Source organism: Myotis lucifugus, unplaced genomic scaffold (genome assembly GCF_000147115.1).
Source record: "Myotis lucifugus unplaced genomic scaffold, Myoluc2.0 scaffold_13, whole genome shotgun sequence".
NCBI lineage: Eukaryota > Metazoa > Chordata > Mammalia > Chiroptera > Vespertilionidae > Myotis > Myotis lucifugus.
The window spans coordinates 10,179,712-10,202,525 of record NW_005871061.1 but is presented as its reverse complement, the minus strand read 5'-3'; the positions used below and the strand labels follow the sequence as shown (position 1 = coordinate 10,202,525).

Sequence of the window (22,814 nt, the reverse complement as noted above, 5' to 3'; positions counted from 1 at the left end):
CTATTTGTTATTCGTGCTTAACCTGAAATTTTTCTCATTAACCCATGAGGGTAGATTATCAGAGTCAGGAGTGTTTTAAACATAGGGATAAATTAGTTTCCCTTTCTTTCATATCTCATCCAATTGGGCAGTTTAACATCCTTTTCTCTAGTATTATCTTTAATATTAATTAATCCACTTTATTTTTCTTACACACATTTTTCAGTTCAACTGTACATTGTATATATGGCAAACCATAATGATCACAGTGCATAGCTTGGTTTAAAACAACTATAATTAAAAGAGAATAAAATCCCCCAACGTATTTAAAGCTCACATTCACTATGGCAGGGTTGGGGGATGTCCAGCCACGGCCTGCAAAATCATTTGGTTTGGCCCTGTCAAATCTTTAGGGGTGATTTAATGAAATGTTTAACCAAAAATAGCAAGCCAATTTCTGAGTGGAAATTTTGTGTGGCCCGATAATCCTATCTAATAAAAGAGTAATATGCAAATTAACCATCACTCTGCAACAAAGATGGAGGCACCCATAGAGGCTGGGCAGGACGCTGGTGGCATCACCCCGGCAACATGATCCCAGCAGGCAATTGGGGCCGCAGGCAGCACCCAGCAGGGCCTGCTGGGTGGTTGCTGTGGCGACCTGCAAGCAGGCAAGCAGGGCCGCAGGCAGGACCCAGAAGGGCCTGCTGGGCGGTCGCCACAGAGACCGGGGAGCAGGCAAGCAGGGCCACAGGCAGCACCCAGCAGGGTCTGCTTGCCCATCCCGGTGGTGTGGAGCAGGCAGGCCCCACAGAGAACTGAGAACCAAGGGTAGTGGGCCCAAGCTGTCAGTAGCACATCCCCTGAGGGCTCCCAAATTGAAGAGGGTGTAGGTCGGGCTGAGGGACCTCCCCTGCTCCACCTCTCCCCCGTGCACGAATTTTGTGTACCAGGCCTCTAGTGATGTTATAAAAATCCAAATGGCCCTTTGCAGAAAAAAAGTTTCCCCACCCCTGCTTGATAGCCTCTAACTGAGGAAACTTCAGCTCCAAGCTTACTTTAATTTCTCAGGGAAATCAAACTTCAGCTCAAGCTTACTTTGATTTCAGGTACCATCAGACCTATTCTTGTTTTTAACCTTCCAATATCGGAAGCATGAGTGACTTTGCTCTACTTCTGGTCATTGTTCCCAACTACCACTCCAAACCAACCTCTCAAAGATATTAAAAAGTAAATTCCCACCAGCAGTGAACTTACTTGGAATGTAGACTGGTACAGTCACTATGGAAAACAGTCTTGAGATTCCTAAAAAAAGTTAATAACAGAGCTACCATATGACCCAGCAATTCTTCTCCTAGGTATATACCTGAAAAACTCAAAAACATGTATTCGCAAAGATATATGCACCCCTTTGTTCATTGCAGCATTATTCACAGTGGCCAAGACATGGAAACAACCAAAGTATCCCATGATAGAGGACTGGATAAAGAAGATGTACTACATATGCACAATGGAATACTACTCAGCCATAAGAAACAGATGAAATACTGCCATTTGTGACAAAATGGTGGGACTTGAAAATATTATGCTATGAAATAACTCAGGCAGAAAAAGAAGCCATGTGATTTCACTCATATATGGGTTATAAAACTGAAACTCAAGGACACAAATAGCAGTGTGGTAGTTACCAGAGGGAAGGAGGTGGGGGATGGAGGTAGAAGGAGGCCTAAAATATGGTGACAGGAGATGATTTGACTTTGGGTGGCCACACACTGTGCAATATACAGATCTTGTAACAGAAATCTATACCTGAAATCTATATGATCCTAGCAACCAATGTCATCCCAATAAATTTAATTAAAATATTAAAAAGTAAATAAATATTTTTTAAACCTTACAGGTTCACTTCTCAATACAGAGGTATTAATTCAAGTCCTTCATCAAGTTTATTAGCTTTGGGATCTTGGGTTAGTCACTCAATTACCAATTATTTTTTTTCTTTTCTTTTTCAGAGGTGATTTCTCAGGCAGCTTAACTTAAAGCTAAATTTTAGTTCACTAAAGTAAAACTTGCATGTTCCAGAAGACAATGTGTTTTTTAAAAACACTGAGACTATTCTTTTAATAACTGCAGTTGCATTTCTCAATTTTTAAAATATTTTCACATAGTGAACTAAAATTTAGCTTTAAGTTACACTGTATGACAAAGGTATTCTTTTTTTGTATATTGTTTATTGTTGATAGTATTGCATATGTCTCCTGTTTACCCTCCCTTTACTCCCCTCCACCAGCCCCTACCCACCCCCAAGCCTTCACCACCCTATTGCCTCTGTCCATGGGCTATGCATATAGGTATATTAGTTTTTTGGCTTATCTCTTCTTGTCCGCCCACCCCCACATCAAAGTATGTCGGTCTGTTCCATGCCTCCATGATTTGGGTCTTATTTTGTCGGTTAATTCATTTTGTTCATTAGATTCCACAAATAAGTGAAATCATGTGATATGTATCTTTCTCAGATTGGCTTATTTCACTGAACATAATATTATCCAGGTCCATCCATGATTCCCCAAAGGATAAGAGATCACTTTTTTACAGCTGCATAGTATTCCATTGTGTAAATGTCCCACAGCTTTTTTATCCATTCTTCTACTGATGGGCACTTGGGTTGTTTACAAATCTTAGCTATTGTAAATAATGCTGCTATGAAAATAGGGGTGCATATATTCTTTGTGATTGGGGTTTCAGGGTTTTTAGAATATATTCCTAAAAGTGAGATTGCTGGGTCAAATGGAAATTCCATTTTTAATTTTTTGAGGAAACTCCATACTGTTTTCAACAGTGGCTGCACCAGTCTGCATTCACACCAGCAGTGAACTAGTGTTCCCCTTTCTATGCATCCACTCCAGTACTCGTTTGTTGATTTTTTCATGATAGCCAGAGCCCAGCCTGGGGAGTGCCTGAGGCTCTTTGGTGAGGAGAGCATGAACTGCCTGCCTCCAAGGCTCCCTCAAGATCATACTCTCACTCATACACATATCCACATACTCGAGCACATCCATACACTCGTACTCTCACTCATTTACTCACACTCTCTCCCTCATTCCAGACCTGCTGGCTGCCATGTCCAAATGCCTCAAAGGATTCTTTTTTAAAATTTATTTTTATTGTTTAAAGTAATAGAGATGTCCCCTATTCCTTCTCCTTGACCCCCTCCTCCCTTCTCCTTTCTTATCCGCAGGCCTTCATCCCACCATTGTATTTGCCCATGGGTTATGCATGTAAGTCTTCTGGTTGATCTCTTCCCTCCCCACCCCACCCTGCCTTTCCTCTGAAAATTCTCAGTCTGTTGCATGCTCCCATGCATCTGGATCTATTTTGTTTGTCAGATTATTTTGTCCATTAGATTCCACATATAAGTGAGATAATGTGATACTTATCTTTCTCTTACTGGCTTATTTCACTTAGCATAATACTCTGCAGGTCTCTCCATGCTGTCTCAAAGATTAGGAGATCCCTTTTTACAGCTGAATAGTATCTTGTTGTGTAAATGTACCATAGCTTTTTTATCCATTCATCTACTGATGGGCTCTTGTGCTGTTTCCAAATTCTTAGGATATATGCCTAGAAGTGGGATCACTGTGTCAAATGACAGTTTGATTTTTAATTTTTTGATGAAACTACACACTGTTTTCAATAGTGGCTGCACCAATCTACATTCCCACCAACAGTGTCCTAGGATTTATTTTACCCCAAGTCCTCTCCAGCACTTGTCATTGGTTGATGTGTTGATGGTAGCCATTTTGACGTTATGAGGTAATACCTCATTGTTGTTTAATTTGTATATCTCCGATGATTAGTGACTTTGAGCATTTTTTTTCATATGTCTCTTGGCCATCTGTATGTCAACTTTGGAGAAGTGTCTATTCAGGTCTTCTGCCCAATTTTTAATTGGATTGCTTGTCTTCTTTTTGTTGAGTTGTATGAGTAATACATATATTTTGGAAATTACCCCTTATCAAATATATCATTGGAAAATATGTTCTCCTATACAGTGGGTCCCCTTTTCATTATGATAATGTTTTTTTTTTGATGTGCAGAAGCTTTTTATTTTTATGTAGTCCAATTTGTTCCTTTGTTTCTCTTACCCCAGAAGATGTATCTGTGAAAATGCTACTACATGAGATGTCTTATATTTTGCTGCCTACATTTTCTTCTAGGGTTTTTATGCTTCATGACTTACATTAAATCTTTTATCCATAAAGGACTTAAACATAAGATGGGAAACCATAAAAGTACTAGAGGAACACACAGGCAGCAAAATCTCAGACATATGCAGAAGCAATTTCTTCACTGATACTGCTTATAGGGCAATGAAAACTAAAGAGAAAATAAACAAATGGGACTACATCAAAATAAAAAAGCTTTTTCACAACAAAAGAAACCATCAACAAAACAACAAGAAAGCCCACTGTATGGGAGAACATATTTGCCAATGTGATCACCGATAAGGGTTTAATCTCCAACATTTATAGGGAACTCATACAACTTAACAAAAGGAAGATAAATAACCAAATAAAAAATGGGCAACGAAACCTAAATAGATACTTTTTGAAATAAGACAGAAGGAAGGCCAAGAGACACATGAAAACATGCTCAAAGTCACTAATCACCGGAGAGATGCAAATCAAAAGGACAATGCAGTACCATCTCACACCTGTCAGAATGGCTATCATCAACAAATCAACAAACAAGTGCTGGTGAGGATGTGGAGAAAAAGGAACCCTCGAGTACTGCTGGTGGGAATGCAGACTGATGCAGCCACTGTGGAGAACAGTATGGAATTTCCTCAAAAAACTAATAATGGAACTGCCATTTTACCCAGTGACCCCACTTCCAGGAATATATCCCAAGAAACTAGAAACACCAATCAGAAAGGATATATGCACCCCTATGTTGATAGCAGCACAATTCACCATAGCTAAGATTTGGAAACAGCCTAAGTGCCCATCAGCAGATGAGTGGATTAAAAAACTTTGGTACATCTACACAATGGAATACTATGCTGCAGTAAAAAAGAAGGAGTTCTTACCATTTGCAGCAGCATGGATGGAACTGGAGAGCATTATGCTAAGTGAAATAAGCCAGTCAGAGAAAGATAAATATCACATGATCTCACTCATTTATGGAATATAATGAACATAAACTGATGAACAAAAACAGATCCAGAGGCAGAGAAACATCTATCAGACCATCAAAACTCAGAGGGAAGGTAGGGGAGGGAGGGGGTAATGGAGAGAGATCAACCAAAGGACTTGTATGCATGCATATAAGCCTAACCAATGGACACAGACAATGGAAGGTGAGGGCATGAGAGGTGTGGTAGTGGAGTAATGGGGGGATAAGGACACATATGTAATACCTTAATCAATAAAGAAATTTTTTAAAAACACTTAAAATCTTTTATCCATTATAAGTTTATCCTTCTGTATGGTATAATTTGGTGGTCTAGTTTTATTTTTTTACCTATAGCTGTCCAGTTTTCCCAACCCCATTTATTGAAGAGAGTATCCTTAATTCAATGAATACTCTTTCCTCCTTTATCAAATATTAATTGAGCATAATGGCTTGAGTCAATTTCTGGGTTCTCTTGATCTCTATGCCTGTTCTTGTGCTAATACCACGCTGTTTTGATTAGAGTGGCTTTGAAGAATAGCTTGATATCTGTTATTGTGATTCTGCCAACTTTGTTCTTTTTCAAGATTGCTACAGCAAAAAATTGGCCAAGAGACGGCTCGTATCTCGAAAAACTCATTAGTCGGGACACTTGTAAGTCAAGGCCCCACTGTATTTTTATTGATTTTAGAGAGGAAGGGAGAGGGAGAGAGAAATAGAAACATCAATGATGAGAGAGAATCACTGATGGGCTGCCTCCTACACACCCCCTACTGGGATCAAGCCTTCAATCCAAGCATGAGCCAGGAATTGAATCATGTCCCTCTGGTTCACAGGTTGACACTCATCCACTGAGCACACTGGCCAGGATTCTTCTATCTCCCCCCCCCTCATTCTATAATTTTGTGAGCACAGGTCTTCTTTTACTTCCTTGGTTAAATTTATTTCTAAGTATCTTAATTTTTTTTGTAGCAATGAAAAAATTGGATTTTTTTTAAGTTTCTCTTTCTGAGAGTTCATTATTGATATATAAAAATTTCAATGATTTCTGACTGTTAATTTTGTATCCTGCTATATTGCCAAAGTCATTTATCAAATTTAAGTTTTTTTTGGTGGAGTCTTTATGGTTTTCTACACACAATATCATGTCTTCTGCGAACAGTGACAGTTTTACTTTCTCCTTTCCAATTTGGATGCCTTTTATTTCTTCTGTCTGATCACTGCGGCTAGTACTTCTAATACTATGCTTAATAAAATGGGGAAAGTGGACAACCCTGTCTTGTTCCTTTCCTTAGGGGAAATGGTTTTAGTTTTTGCCTATTGAGTATAATGTTGGTTGTAGTTTTGTCATGTGTGGCCTTTATTATGTTGAGGTATGATCTCTCCATGCCCACTTTTATAAAAAAACTAGAGGCCCAGTGCACAAAGTGTGTGCACTCAGGGGTGTCCCTCAGCCTGTCCTGTGCCCTCTCACAGTCTAGGAGCCCATGGGGAGCGGGCCTAAGCCATCAGTTGGACATACTTAGTGCTGCCGCGGAGGTGGGAGAGGCTCCTGCCATCACGCTGCACTTACCAGCCATGAGCCTGGCTCAGGGCTTCTGGCTGAGTGGTGCTCCCAGGAGAGTGCACTAACCACCCTGGAGCAACTCCTGCATTGAGCATCTGCCCCTGGTGGTTAGTGCACGTCATAGTGACCGGTCGTCCCACTGTTCAGTTGATTTGCATATTAGCCTTTTATTATCTAGGATGGGTGTCATATTTTGTCAGAGGCTTTTTCTGCATCTATTTCTTTTAATTTTTTATTGTCTAAAGTATTACATGAGTCTCCTTTTCACCCCATTGACCTCTTCTCCACCACCCCCTCCCTCAAGCACAAGCCCTCACCCACCTCCCTACTGTTTATGTCCATTGGTTTTGCTCATATGCATGTGCACAAGTCCTTTGGTTGATCTCTTGTCAGATGCTTTTTCTGCATCTATTGATATGATGATGTGCTTTTTGTCTTTCAATTTGTTTATGTGATGTATCACATTTATTGATTTGCAAATATTGAACCAGACTTGCATCCCTGGAATAAATCCTTCTTGATCATCGTGTATGATCTTTTTAATATATTTCTCAGTGCAATTTGCTAATATTTTGTTGAGGATTTTAGCACCTATGTTCATCATGAATATTGAACTATAATTATATTTCTTTGTAGTGTCTTTATCTGGTTTTGGAATTAGGATAATGCTGGCTTCATGAAAAGAGCTTGGAAATATTCCTTCCTCTTGGATTTTTTTTTTTTGTGGGGACGAATATTTGGAGGAAGATAGGTGTTACTTCTTCTTTTAATATATGGTAAAACTCCCCTATGAAGCCATCCAGGCCAGGGATTTTGTTTGCTGGGAGTGTTTTAATTAATGCTTAAATTTTATCAGTTGTTATTGGCCTATTCAAGTTTTCTGATTCTTCCTGATTCAATTTTGGAAGTTTGTATTTTTCTAAGAATTTGTCCATTTCATTCATGTTGTCCAGCTTGTTGGCATACAGTTGTTCATAGTATTTTCTTACAATCCTCTGTATTTCTGTGGTGTCAGTTGTTATTCACTTCTTTAGATTCTTACATTATTTATTTGTGTCCTGTCTCTGTTTCTTGATGAATCTGACTAAACAAATCTTGTTTATCTTTTAAAAGAACCAGTCCTTGGTTTCATTGATCTTTGTACTGTTCTTTCACTCTCTATGTCATTTATTACTGCTGTGATCTTTCTTATTTACTTCCTTCTACCTACTCTAGGTTTTTCTTGATGTTCTCTTTCTAATTCTTTAAGTTGTAGGGTTAGATAGTATTTTTGCAATTTTACTTGTTTCTTGAGAAAGGCCTGTAATGCTCAGGTGTTTTTTTTTTAATTTCTTCATTGATTGAGGTATTACATATGTGTCCTTATCCCCTCATTACCCCCAGCCCCCCCACTCTTTCCCTCAACCCCCTGTTGTCTGTATCCATTGGTTAGGCTTATAAGCATGCATACAAGTACTTTGGTTGATCTCTCCCCCTTACCCCACCCTCCCCTACCTTTCCTCTGAGATTTGATGGTCTGATCGACGGTTCTCTGTCTCTGGATCTGTTTTTGTTCATCATTTTATGTTGTTTATTATATTGCACAAATGAGTGAGATCATGTGATATTTATCTTTCTCTGACTGGCTTATTTTACTTAGCATAATGCTCTCCAGCTCCATCCATGCTGCTGCAAATGGTAAGAACTCCTTCTTTTTTACTGCAACATAATATTCCATTGTGTAAATGTACCAAAGTTTTTTAATCCACTCATTTGCTGATGGGCACTTAGGCTGTTTCCAAATCTTAGCTATGGTGAATTGTGCTGCTATCAACATAGGGGTGCATATATCCTTTCAGATTGGTGTTTCTGGTTTCTTGGGATATATTCCTAGAAGTGGGATCATTGGGTCAAATGGGAGTTCCATTTTTAGTTTTTTGGAGAAAATCCATACTGTCTTCCATAGTGGCTGTCCCAGTCTGCATTCCCGCCAAAAGTGCTCGAGGGTTCCTTTTTCTCTGCATCCTCGCCAGCACTTGTCGTTTGTGGATTTGTTGATGATAGCCATTCTGACAGGTGTGAGATGGTACCGCATTGTCATTTTGATTTGCATCTCTCAGATGATTAGTGACTTTGAGCATGTTTTCATGTGTCTCTTGGCCTTCCTTCTGTCTTCTTTTGTAAAGTATCTATGTAGGTTCGTTGCCCATTTTTTGATTTGGTTGTTTATCTTCCAATTCATATGGAATAAAAGAAGACCCCGAATAGCTGCAGCAATCCTAAGAAAGAAGAACAAAGTAGGTGGGATCTCAATGCCAGATATCAAGCTGTATTACAAAGCCACTGTTCTCAAAACAGCCTGGTACTGGCACAAGAACAGACATATAGATCAATGGAATAGAATAGGGAACCCAGAAATCAAACCAAAGCACTATGCTCAATTAATATTTGACAAAGGAGGCATGAACATACAATGCAGTCAAGATAGTCCCTTCAATAAATGGTGCTGGGAAAATTGCACAGATACATGCAAAAAATGAAACTAGACTACCAACTTACACCATACACAACAATAAACTCAAAATGGATAAAAGGCTTAAACATAAGACGGGAAACCATAAAAATACTAGAGGAACCCACAGGCAGCAAAATGTCAGACATATAAAGAAGCAATTTCTTCACTGATACTGCTCCTAGGGTAATGGAAACTAAAGAAAAAATAAACAAATGGGACTACATCAACATAAAAAGCTTTTTCACAGGAAAAGAAACCATCAACAAAACAACAAGAAAGCCCACTGCATGGGAGAACATATTTGCCAATGTTATCACCGATAAGGGTTTAATTTCCAACATTTACAGGGAACTCATGCCGCAGTGCTTTGAATGTTACCTCACAGGCACAGGGTGGCGGGGTGGGCTCAGGCAGAAGAAAAAAATAAAAAGAGGGAGTTAAACTGTCATTATTTGGAGATAACATGATACTGTAAAGAGAGAACAATAAAGACTCCATGCATAACCTATTACAACTGATAAGTGAATTTGGTAAATTAGCAGAATACATTTTATATACCAATAATGAACTATCAAAAAGGAAAATCAGAGGAAAAAAGATGGCGACCGGCAGGAAGGTAGGGAGGGAGAGAGTGTGAGAGTGCAAGGAAGTGAGTGAGGAGTGTGTGGACCTGTGTGGTGTGTGTGTGTATGAGTTAGGGACAGTGAGATTCTGCAGGTCTTCTAAGGGGCTGCTGAACCAGGCAGTCTTAGGCGGCGGAGCCCCGCTCCCTGCGCGGACACTCCTGGGCAGCCGGCACGGGCACAGCGACCACGCCATCTTGGGAAACAGAGTTGCTTGAGACTAGGACCCTGGCCTCAGCACCACCCAGTCTGATCTCAGACGCATACCAGGACCCTGCAGCCACCAGGGACAGGGACCTGTGACCACAGCTTCAGACCTGCAGACACCAAAAGTTCAGAAATCCCCGCAGCAGATCCATGAGTAACAGAGCCCATCCCCCCTTCCTTCAGGCTCCTGGGCAGCACCATAGTAATTGATAGACCCACCCCTTACCAGGGCCTCAGTGCTGCCAAAGGAACTTTAACCTGGAAGTGCGCGAGCACCTTGGAACTGGTCCCGCCGGGTTCAGGAGTCCTTGGCTGGGAGCAAACTCAAGCAAACACGGGAACAGATCCTACACGCACTGCTGGCTGCAGAGCCCTGGGCTGGGAGCAATCACGTGAACACCGGGAATTTATCCTGCTTAGCACAGGCTCAGGGACCCCGATTTTCTGGGCAGGAGGCAGCACCAAGCACCAGTGACTTGACTGTGTTTCTTATCACCTGTGCCTGAGATCCTGATTCCCTGTGCATTCATACTAAGAGCCAGTGGCTCCAATTCGTGGTGCAAGGACACACAGGGACCCTGATTCTCAAGGCAAGGTCACGCGAAGCAACAGAGACTCTGATACTGGATTCTTAATGAACTCTGACTCCTGGCGCATGCTAGGGGGCGCTGACTTTCAACACGCTCCAGGGGGGTCTCTGTTTCAGCACGGTGCAGGAAGGGTCCCTGATTCTAAGGGCGTGCACGAGGCCACATTGAGCGCTGGCAACACTGACTCTGAGCGAGCCTGGTTCCCACCAACCCACAGCAACCACACATCTTAGTGTCAGAGCTCTTCAGTGACAGTAGGGTGGTGGGAGGCTCCCACTGCACACGGCCCAGGCCCACGCAACTCGACGTTTGAACCATTGGGAGATAATCAGAATGAAGAGACGACACAACACCCAGAGGAAAGACAATGAGGAGTCGCCAAGAAAGGAAATTAATGAAATTGAAGCATGCAACACGACAGAAAAAGAATTCAGAATAATGGTTACACAATTCATTCACTGGATGGATGAGAAAATCAACAACCTATGCAAGAGTCAGGAAGAAATGAAAAGTGATATAGCTACAATCAAAAACACCATGGAAAGTTTCAACAGCAGACTAAAAGAAGCAGAGGACCAAATTAGTGAGTTAGAAGATAAGGCAGAGAAACAAGCTCAATCTGAACAGCAACTGGAGAAAAAAATTAAAAAGCAGGAGGAGAGCCTAAGGGAGCTTTGGGACAACATGAAACAAAGTAACATACGCATAATAGGGCAGCAAGAAGGACAAGAAGAGCAGCAAGGATTAGAAAATCTATTTGAAGAAATAATGACAGAAAACTTCCCAGATATGGGGAAGAAAAAAGTTACACAAGTACAGAGAGTCCCAAGCAAGATGAACCCCAAAAAACCCACACCAAGACACGTCATAATGATGATGGAAAATGTACAAGACAAAGAGAGAATCTTAAAGGCTGCAAGAGAGAAAAAGAGAGTTACCTACAAAGGATCCCCCATCAGATTATCAAATGATTTCTCAACAGAAACACATCAGGCCAGAAAAGAATGGACAGAAATTTACAAAGTGATGCAAAGCAAAGGACTGAATCCAAGAATACTCTATCCAGCAAGGCTATCATTCAAAGTTGAAGGGGAAATAAGAAGCTTCACAGACAAAAAAAAGGCTAAGGGAGTTTATCACCACCAAGCCAGCAATGCAAGAAATGCTAAAGGGACTGGTGTAAAAAGAAGAAATAAAAAGCTCAGTAAGAAAACAGCCACAAAAAATAGAAATGGCTACAAACAAGTACCTTTCAATAATAACTTTAAACGTAAATGGAATAAATGGTCGAATCAAAAGACATCGAGTGGCTGAATGGATAAAAAAAATGACCCATATATTTGCTGTCTACAAGAGACCCACCTCATTAGAAGGGACTCACACAGACTGAAAGTGAAGGGATGGAAAAATATATTTCAGGCAAATGGAAATGAAAAAAAAAGCTGGGGTAGCAATAATTATATCGGACAAAATAGACCTCAAAGTGAAGGTCATAACAAGAGATAAGGAAGGCCACTTCATAATACTAAAGGGATCAATACAACAAGAGGATATAACCCTGATAAACATATATGTGCCCAATGCAGGAGCACCCAAATACACAAGAGAACTCCTGGAAGATATCAAGGGAGAGATCGACAACAATACAATCATAGTAGGGGACTTTAATACACCACTGACATCACTGGATAAATCCTCTAGACAAAAAATCAGCAAAGAAACAGCAATCCTAAATGACTCACTACATCAGATGGACTTAACTGACATCTTCAGAACACTTCACCCCAAAGCCACAAAATATACGTTCTTCTCAAGTGCTCATGGGACATCTTCAAAAATAGACCACATATTGGGTCACAAAGTCTCCCCAAATTCAAGAAGATTGAAATCATACCAAGCATCTTCTCAGACCACAAGAGCATAATATTAGAAATAAACTACAATAAAAACAACTCAAAATATTCAAACACTTGGAAGCTGAATAGCATGTTATTAAATATTGATTGGGTTACCAATGAGATCAAAGAAGAAATTAAAAACATCCTGGAAACTAATGACAATGAAAACACAACAATCCAAAACCTTTGGGACACAATGAAAGCAGTCCTGAGAGGGAAGTTTATAGCTCTACAGGCCTATCTCAACAAACAAGAAAAAATGGTAGTAAATCATCTAAATCTACATCTGAAAGAATTAGAAAGAGAGCAACAATAAAAGCCCAGAGTGAGCAGAAGGAAGGAGATAAAAAAGATTAGAGCAGAAATAAATGACATAGAGACCAAAAAAACAATACATAAAATCAATGAAAACAAGAGCTGGTTCTTTGAAAGGATAAACAAGATTGATGAACCTCTAGCCAGGCTCACCAAGAATCAAAGAGAGAGGACCCAAATAAACAAAATCATAAATGATAGAAATGAAATAACAACAGACCCCACAGAAATACAAATGATTGTTAAAAAATACTATGAAAGCTCTACTCCAACAAACTAGACAACCTGGAGGAAATGGACATATTCCTAGAAAAATACAACCTTCCAAAACTCAATCAGGAAGAATGTAAAAATCTCAATAGGCCAATAACTATGGAAGAAATTGAAGCAGTCATCAAAAAGCTTCCAGCAAACAAAAGCCCAGGGCCAGACGGCTTCACAGGGGAGTTTTACCAAACATTCAAGGAAGACTTATAACCTATCCTCCTCAGACTACTACAAAAAAATCCAAGAGGATGGAATGCTCCCAAGCTCATTCTATGAAGCCAGCATCACCCTAATACCAAACCCAGGTAAAGACAACACAATGAAAGAGAATTACAGGCCAATATCCCTCATGAACACAGATGCCAAAATCCTCAACAAAATATTAGCAAATCGGATCCAGCAGTACATCAGACAGATCATACACCATGACCAAGTAGGATTTATCCCAAGGATGCAAGGATGGTACAATATCCGAAAATCAATAAACGTGATACATCACATAAACAAATTGAAAAAAAACAACACATAGTCATATCAATTGATGCAGAAAAAGCATTTGACAAAATTCAACACCCATTTTTGATAAAAACTCTCAGCAAGGTGGGAATAGAAGGATCATACCTCAACATAATAAAAGCCATATATGACAAACCCACAGCCAACATCATACTCAATGGAAAAAAACTAACACCATTTCCCCTAAGAACAGGAACAAGACAGGGATGCCCACTCTCACCACTCCTGTTCGACATAGTACTGGAAGTATTAGCCATTGCAATTAGACAAGAAGAAGAAATAAAAGGCATCCAAATTGGAAAAGAGGAAGTAAAACTGTCCTTATTTGCAGATGACATGATATTATACATACAAAACCCTAGAGACTCCATCAAAAAGCTACTAGACTTAATACATGAATTTGGCAATGTAGCAGGATACAAAATTAACCCCAAGAAAACTGAGGCATTTCTATACACCAATAGTGAACTTTCAGAAAGAGAGACTAAAAAAACAATCCCATTTACCATCGCACCAAAAAAATTAAGATACCTAGGAATAAACTTAACTAAAGAGGTAAAAGACCTCTACTCAGAAAACTACAGGACATTGAAAAAAGAGATAGAGGAAGACAAAAAGAGATGGAAGAACATACCATGTTCTGGGATTGGTAGAATCAACATCAGTAAAATGTCCATACAACCCAAAGCAATCTATAAATTCAAAGCACTTCCCATTAAAATACCAACGGCATATTTCACAGACCTAGAACGAACTCTCCAAAAATTCATCTGGAATAAAAAAAAGACCCCGAATAGCTGCAGTGATCCTGAGAAAGAACAAAGTAGGTGGGATCTCAATACCAGATATCAAGCTGTACTACAAAGCCACTGTTCTCAAAACTGCCTGGTACTGGCACAAGAACAGAAATATAGATCAATGGAATAGAATAGAAAGCCCAGAAATTGGCCCGAACCAATACGCTCAATTAATATTTGACAAAGGAGGCAAGAACATACAATGGAGTCAAGATAGTCTCTTCAATAAATGGTGTTGGAAAAATTGGACAGATACATGCAAGAAAATGAAACTAGACCACCAACTTACACCATACACAAAAATAAACTCAAAATGGATAAAGGACTTACATATACGACGGGAAACCATAAAAATACTAGAAGAATCCAAAGGCAACAAAATCTCAGACATATGCCAAAGCAAGTTCTTCACTGATACAGATCCTAGGGCATTGGAAACTAAAGAGAAAATAAACAAATGGGACTACATCAAAATAAAAAGCTTCTGCACAGCAAAAGAAACCATCAACAAAACAACAAGAAAGCCCACTGTATGGGAGAACATATTTGTCAATGTGATAACCAATAAGGGTTTAATCTCCAACATTTATAGGGAACTCATACAACTCAACAAAAGGAAGATAAATAATCCAATCAAAAATGGGCAAAGGACCTAAATAGACACCTTTCAAAAGAGGACATTCAGAAAGCCAAGAGACATATGAAAACATGCTCAAAGTCACTACTCATCTGAGAGATGCAAATCAAAACAACAATGAGGTACCATCTCACACCTGTCAGAATGGCTATCATCAACCAATGAACAAACGACAAGTGCTGGAGAGGATGTGGAGAAAAAGGAACACTTGTGCACTGCTGGTGGGAATGCAGACTGGTGCAGCCACTATTGAAGACAGTATGGAGTTTCCTCAAAAAACTAAAAATGGAACTCCCATTTGACCCATTGATCCCACTTCTAGGAATATATCCCAAGAAAACAGAAACACCAATCAGAAAGGATATATGCACCCCTATGTTCATAGCAGCACAATTCACCATAGCTAAGATCTGGAAACAGCCTAAGTGCCCATCAGTAGATGAATGGATTAGGAAACTGTGGTACAGCTACAGGATGGAATACTATGCTGCTGTAAAAAAGAAGGAACTCTTACCATTTGCAACGGCATGGATGGAGCTGGAGAGCATTATGCTAAGTGAAATAAGCCAGTCAATGAAGGAAAAATACCACATGATCTCACTCATTCATGGATAACAGAGACCATTATAAACTTTTGAACAATAATAGATACAGAGGCAGAGCTGCCTCAAACAGATTGTCAAACTGCAGCGGGAAGGCCGGGGAGGGTTGGAGGGCAGGAGGGAGGGGTGTAAGAGATCAACCGAAGGACTTGTATGCATGCATATGAGCATAACCAATGGACATAAGACACTGGGGGGTAGGGCAGTCCAGGGGATTGTCAAGGGTGGGGGGAAAAAAGGACACATATGTAATACCCTTTGTAATACTTTAAGCAATAAACAAAATTAAAAAAAATAATATATTTAAAAAAATAAAATACAGTGAGCTGCTAAAAAAAATGGAAAATCAACAAAACAATCCCACTTAAAATTGCATAAAAATATAATTAAGGTCCTGGGTGGTCATTCAGTGGTTAGAGCATCAGCCCACCGATCAAAGGGTGGAGGGTTCAATTCCTGGTCAATTGCACATACCTTGGTTGCACGCTCATTCCCCAGCCTCAGGTCTCTCTCTCTCTCTCTCTCTCTCTCTCTCTCTCTCTCTCTCTCTCCTCTTCCTCTTCCCTCCCCTCTACTCTCTCTTAAAAAACAATGGAACTACAAAAGACACTAATAGCCACAGCAATTTTGAGAAAGTACAAAGTTGAAGGAATCACACTAGCTGATATCAAACTGTTCTACAGGGCTATAATAATCAAAACAGCATGGTACTGGCATAAAAACAGACATATCAATCAGTGGAACAGAATAGAGATCCCAGAAATAAACCCACACCTTATGGCCAATTAATATTTGACAAGGGAGGCAAGTACATACTTTCAGGTAAAGATAGTTCATTCAATAAATGGTGTTGGGAAAATTGGTCAGACAAGTGCAAAAAAAATGAAACTAGACCACCTCCTTATACCATCTTTTATAATAAAAGGCTAACATGCAAATAGACTGAGCGGCGGAATGACCAGTCACTATGACGTGCACTTACCACCAGGGGGCAGACGCTCAATGCAAGGGGAGCATCGTTCAGCCAGAAGCCAGGCTCACGGTTGGCGGCTGGCGAGTGCAGCGGTGGTGTTGTGAGCCTCTCCTGCCTCTGCAGGAGAGCTAAGGATGTCTGACTGTTGGCTTAAGCCTGCTCCCAGTGGGGAGCGGGCATAAGCCATCAGTTGGACATCCCCCAAGGGCTCCTGGACTGCGAGAGGGTGCAGGCTAGGCTGAGGGACACCCCCCCTCCCTGAGTGCACAAATTTTGTGCACCAGGCCTCTAGTAAAAAATAATTAACTCAAAATAGGTTAAAGACCTAAATGTAAGACTCAAAACAATGAAATCCTAGAAGAAAACATAAGCAGTAAAATCTGAGAGTTTTCATGGCAATATTTTTTCTGATATATCTCCTTGGGCAAGAGAAACAAACAAACAAACAAACAAACAAATAAATAAATCTGTGCCACTACATAAAACTAAAATGTTTTTGCACAGCAAAGGAAACCATCACAAAATAAATTTAAAAAACAAACAAAAAACCCAGTGAATGTGAAAACATATCCTCTTCCAATGATACATTTGATAAGGACTTAACATCCAAATTTATAAAGAACTTCTACAACTAAACAACAAAAAACTCAAACAAGCCAATTAAAAAATGGGCAAAATACCTGAATAGACACTTCCCCAAAGAGAATATACAGATGGCCACTATACATATGAAATGATGCTCAACATCACTAATTAACATAGAAATGCAAATTAAAACCTTAGAAAGATATTACTTCTCATCTGCCAGTGTGGCTATCATCAATACTAGTAAATCATTAAACAAGTGTTGGTGAGGATGTGGAGAAAAGGGAACCCCCATGCACTGTTGATGGAAATTCAGACTTTTGTACTCATGGAGTTTCCTCAAAAAAAAAAAATGGAACTTCTTTATAAGTGGAACCAGCGACTCCACTTCCCAAAGAAATCCAAAATACAATTTTGGAAGAATATTTGCACCCTGATTTCATTGCAGTGCTTTTTACAATAGTGAAGTGCCCATCAGTAGAAAAAGTCCAAGTGCCCATCAGTAGATGAGTGTATAAAAATGCTGTGTATAAAAAAGCTGTGGTACATTTGCACAATGGAATACTACTTGGCCATAAAAATGACGTAAATCTTACCTTTTGCGACAGTATAGACAGACCTGGAGAGTGTTAAGTAAAATACCAGGTAAGCCAGCCAGAGAAAGACAAATGCCATATGATCTCACTTACCTGTAGAATCCAATGAACAAAATAAACTAAAAAATAGAAACAGACTCATAGATTTAGAGCACAGACTGACAGCTGTCAGAGGGAAGGGGAATTGGGGGGAAGGATGAAAAAGTTGTAGGTATTAAGCAAAGAAAAAAACCCTCATAGACACAAACAATAGTATGGTGATTACCAGAGGGAAAGGGGGTAGTGGAGGTAGAAGATAGTAAAGGCGGGATAAATGGTAAGGGAAGGAGACTTGACTTTGGATGGTGAACACACAGTACAATATACAGATGATGTATTATAGAATTGTGCACCTGAAACCTGTATAATTTTATTAAATAATATCACCCTAATAATTTCAGTATTTTAACATAAAATTAATAAAATGATTACTGAATAGAAAATTAAGCAACTTATAATTCATTTGAATATTTATGAAGCTGCTAATCTCAAAATGGCTGTTAAAATGTCTGCTAACAGGAACTAATAACTTTTGAAGTACAAGAAGTCTGTTTATAAAATCACTTTCTAAGTGGTATGAGGCCAGAAGCACATCTTTTCTTTCCTCCCTATGTAATTTGAAATACACAGAGCAGTTTTTTATTTTATCGCAGAGTATTCTATTACTTCTCCATAGTCAAAAAGGTCTTTCCAACAAAGTGCTTTTTTGAGATTACCCTTTCATGGAAAGGTTATTTTTCACTACAGTACAATACCTAATTACGTACAGTACATTGCTCTCATTGTGTTTGAACAATAGTTTGGAGACTTCTAATGACTCATGTATTGCATTCAAGTGTTCCAGCATTTAGCAGCTACATTCCTTAATGTCAGCATAACTCTGACACTTTTATTTTAATGAGTAAGACTGCAGATATTCAATATAACTTATTTTATACAGTTTTTAGTCATTGTATTTGAGGGGGTCATTTCTGCTTTAGCTGCTCTGTCAAGATATTTAACACATAATGATGTCACTGTTTTATGCCTGTAACTAGATTCATCTTTATTATAAGAATATTATTTAAAAACTAGACTACAATTACTAAGTGAGTTCTAGAGAAAATGTGTGTTTTCTAAGAGCTAAAAGAAATGCAGTCACATTTACTTCTTTCTTTTCTAGAGGAAACAAATGGAGTGGTTGAAGTGTTTGCATTGGCACATTTTATTTGGTTCTATCCATAAAGAGCAATGGGAATATTCAACTCACGTCCTGAAATATATAGTAAACACCAAATATTCTGAAACAAAACATAAATTTTGAGTTCTATTATGGGAACATCACACTAAGGTGCACAGTAAGTACAACAAAATTATCCTTCTGAGATCTTTAGAGATTTTTTTATCACAGTATATAATTGATGCCATAGTCACAAATTTTAAGATATATAAATTGACAAATATAGGGATGTTTGGAAAAACAACTACAGAAGGAGAACATTACTTTATTCAGTTGGAAGGAAATATGTTCACATTTATAAGTTGCAAATTTTATCTTCCATTAGCATAAAACAGTATCAACCCATTGCTTCAAAAGCAGTTCTAGGTGTCAAAGTGATCAAGAATATTGTAATATCTATGTATGGTCTCAGGTGGGTACTGGAAATATCAAGGGACACTTTGTAAAGTATACAATTATCTAACCACTATTCTGTACATCTAAAACTAATATAAAATAATATTGAATGAAGAAAATATATGCTATCCTTTTGATTAAATAAAAAAAGTACAGCTTCCCAAGAAAGACAGCGCCAGAGTTCTATTGGATTTACACTTTCAGCTCTCAGTCCAAGGTTTCATAGGGATAGACTGATCATTGGTCCTCATATTCTAATAAACAATATACTATATCACAAAAAGTAAATTTTAATAAAAAATCTTATGAAACTTCATACTCTTAGAACAACCTCACCAAAGTTTCAGTTAGCAAAAGTAGTGTGGTGATTACAGTGAACAATACTGTATTGTATACTTGAAATTTACTAAGAAAATAGATCTTATATTGCCTTTTCAACATACACAAAAAAGAATATGGTAAACATGTGGAAGTGTCAGATATATTAATTAGCTCGATTGTGGTTGTCATTTCACAACATATATGTATCAAAATGTTAAAACATAAATTGTGCACCTTAAATATATGCACTGTTCCCATATTAATTAATAAAGCTTTATGTTAAAACTAGAGGCCTGTTGCACAAAAAGATTCGTGCAATAGGCCTTCCCTTCCCCTGGCTGCCGGCACCGGTTTTCCTCCAGCACCCGGGACCCAGGCCTTTGCTCCAGCTGGAGCTGCCTTCAGTCTTCGCTCCGTTGCTTCACGCCTACGTATGCAAATTAACTTCCATCTTTGTTGGCGGTTAATTTGCATATCTTGCTGATTAGCCAATGGGAGGCGTAGCGAAGGTACGGTCAATTACCATGTTTGTCTATTATTAGATAGGATGGTCTTTTTTATTTGTTCAAACATTTGTTGAGCCCTTTTTATATGCCAGGCATGGTGCATAACAATAATTAAGACAAAGTCCCTCCAGGAACTCACAGTCTAATGGTAAACTACTGAGTAAACTGAGGCACAGTGGTAAATGACTTACTGAGTGAGGTAAAATTAGCCAGGTACTTGGAAATGGGGGACTAGAGCTGGAAAGAGGCCAGGGTACAACTAACACATCATAAGTAAATGCCTTTGCTTGAAGAGCAAGGGTACATACAGAAGCATATCATAAAATTTCCTGGTGAAAAGGTTAAAATAGTTTCCAATTGTCACCTTGATTGAAGTCATGTCATACAATCAATTAAACCACTATCTGATGGCATTTCTGCACTTGTCCCTAAAGGCTTTGGGCATGCCAATGGTCTGCTCAGACACACTAAGTGTAGGGAGTTTGAAATTCAATTTTAGCACTGGGAATCATACTGAAGTTCTTCAATTAAAACCAATAACTTTTGCCGTAGCCTGTTTTGCTCAGGGGATAGAGCATCGGCCTGCAGACCTAAGGGTCCTGGGTTTGATTCCATTCAAGGGCACGTACCTTGGTTGCAGGCTCCTCCCATGCCTGAGCCCTGGTCAGGGCTCATGCAGGAGGCAACCAATCAATGTGTTTCTTTCACATCGATGTTTCTCTCTGTCTTTCCCTCCCTTGGGTGAAGATTAACAATAAAAACAAACAAAAAAAACCCAATAACTTTAAATGTATAGCATACTTATAATATTTCTACACGTAGAAGTTTGGAAAAACTTTCCTCTAACCCTCATTCAGAGGATTCTGGTAAGTTATAGATACCACAAAAATTAGAGAAATTGTATGTTATTTTCTATATATACATTATTTTGGCTGTACAATGGTGAAAAGCTTCACTTAGACATACTTCAGAAGTAATCTAAATATTAAACACATATATACAAAGACATCATGTTTAGATGCCTTTGTACCCCCATCCAATGTACAACAGCTAATTGCAGACATGAACCCATGTAAGGCAATTTATTTTGTTATAAGGACACATGATCTTTTAAGGAAAGGACAGATCCCATGAAGAACTGTCCATTTTAGGCCTGACCATCTGTTTTAGTGATACTCTGTGATGAAATTGTTTCAGTAGGCAGGGTGTCTAATTTACTGACAAAAAGCTGTGAATAAATATAAAAAGAATTATTTTCTAATGTGGAAATCATAATTATCCAGTAATATAAGTAGTGAACTACTCAAAAACATACTGGCCTTAATGCTGCTGCTGATTGAGAATGAGGGAACTTCTGAGAATAAAACTTAATGTATATTTCATCCATACAGGATGTTCGAAAAACACTCAATGCAGGAATTTCAAAAGCTATCACTTGCTCACTTCAAGCAATTATTCACTTTTCTGTGGAGGATTTTCTTTATCAGGGTTTTCTGAGTGTTTGCTTTTAGATAATGAGATTCCTACACCTTCAGACACCTTATTACTTGCGTGATCCTGTTTCACTTCAAACAAATAGACATCAATGGGCCCTCTGGTGCTCCGTATACTTACCTGACAGAGTCTTCTCTGGGAGCTGGAACATCCAGTCTGATTTCTGCTGGAGCTTTAGGTACAATAACAATCTGTTCATGGAATGCTTGAATGCTCTGAATATCTTGATATGTCACATATGCTAGTCCTTCATTCTCCTTGCCATCTATTAACTCAAACAACTGCTGATCACAATCCTTAATTAACTCATCCAGGGCATCTTCCATTGCTGATATGCCATAAAGTTCCTCCTGCAGTTTTTTCTATTGGGGCAATGCTTAAAATTGGTGATATAAAATCTTATCCATATAATATGGTTCTTAGATATTTTTTCAACCAGGTCAGTGCCACTTAAGATATTGCTGATGTCATATAATCTTCGTTTTGGTACCCCCAGTTTTGTTGAAATCTTGATTAAGTCAATATCCACAGAAGCATTTCTGACAAGATCCATAAATTTTCTCGTTATAAGAAATAGTGATGAATCAAAATGAGATCTCTTCCATTTTGGAGCTTTTCTCATGTGCACAGCTTGTACATTATCTTCTAAATCAATGCTTATTTTTTTTTATGGCAGCGGGCCCTCCACCTTGGTGCAGTCCTGGCGCTGGGGGTGCATTTGCTCCTCTGTCTGGTCCTCGAGCTGGCTGGGCAGATTCTGTGCTGGCAGCTGCTGACTCATGATGCCCAGCCGGCAGCCCCTTGCCCTCGCACCATGTGAGCTCTAGCCTTCTGCTGGTTGGGTCAGAGGCTACCCACAATGCGCTGGTTCCGGAGCCAAGCATGTAGAGGGCTTGTGGCCTTCTCAGAGATGCATCTGGGTAGGACAATCTGCGGATATATGGACGAATGCACCACTGTCCAGGTCCTGGTCCTGGGAATTATAAAGCAGACTAGAGAAGATCAGGGAGACTCACGATTT

At 39.2% G+C, this 22,814-nt stretch overlaps 1 pseudogene; it reads right to left on the bottom strand.

Annotated features, from left to right (window-relative positions):
* Positions 1–21,730: 21,730 nt before the first annotated feature.
* LOC102427195 lies at positions 21,731–22,574 on the bottom strand (annotated as a pseudogene).
* Positions 22,575–22,814: the final 240 nt, after the last annotated feature.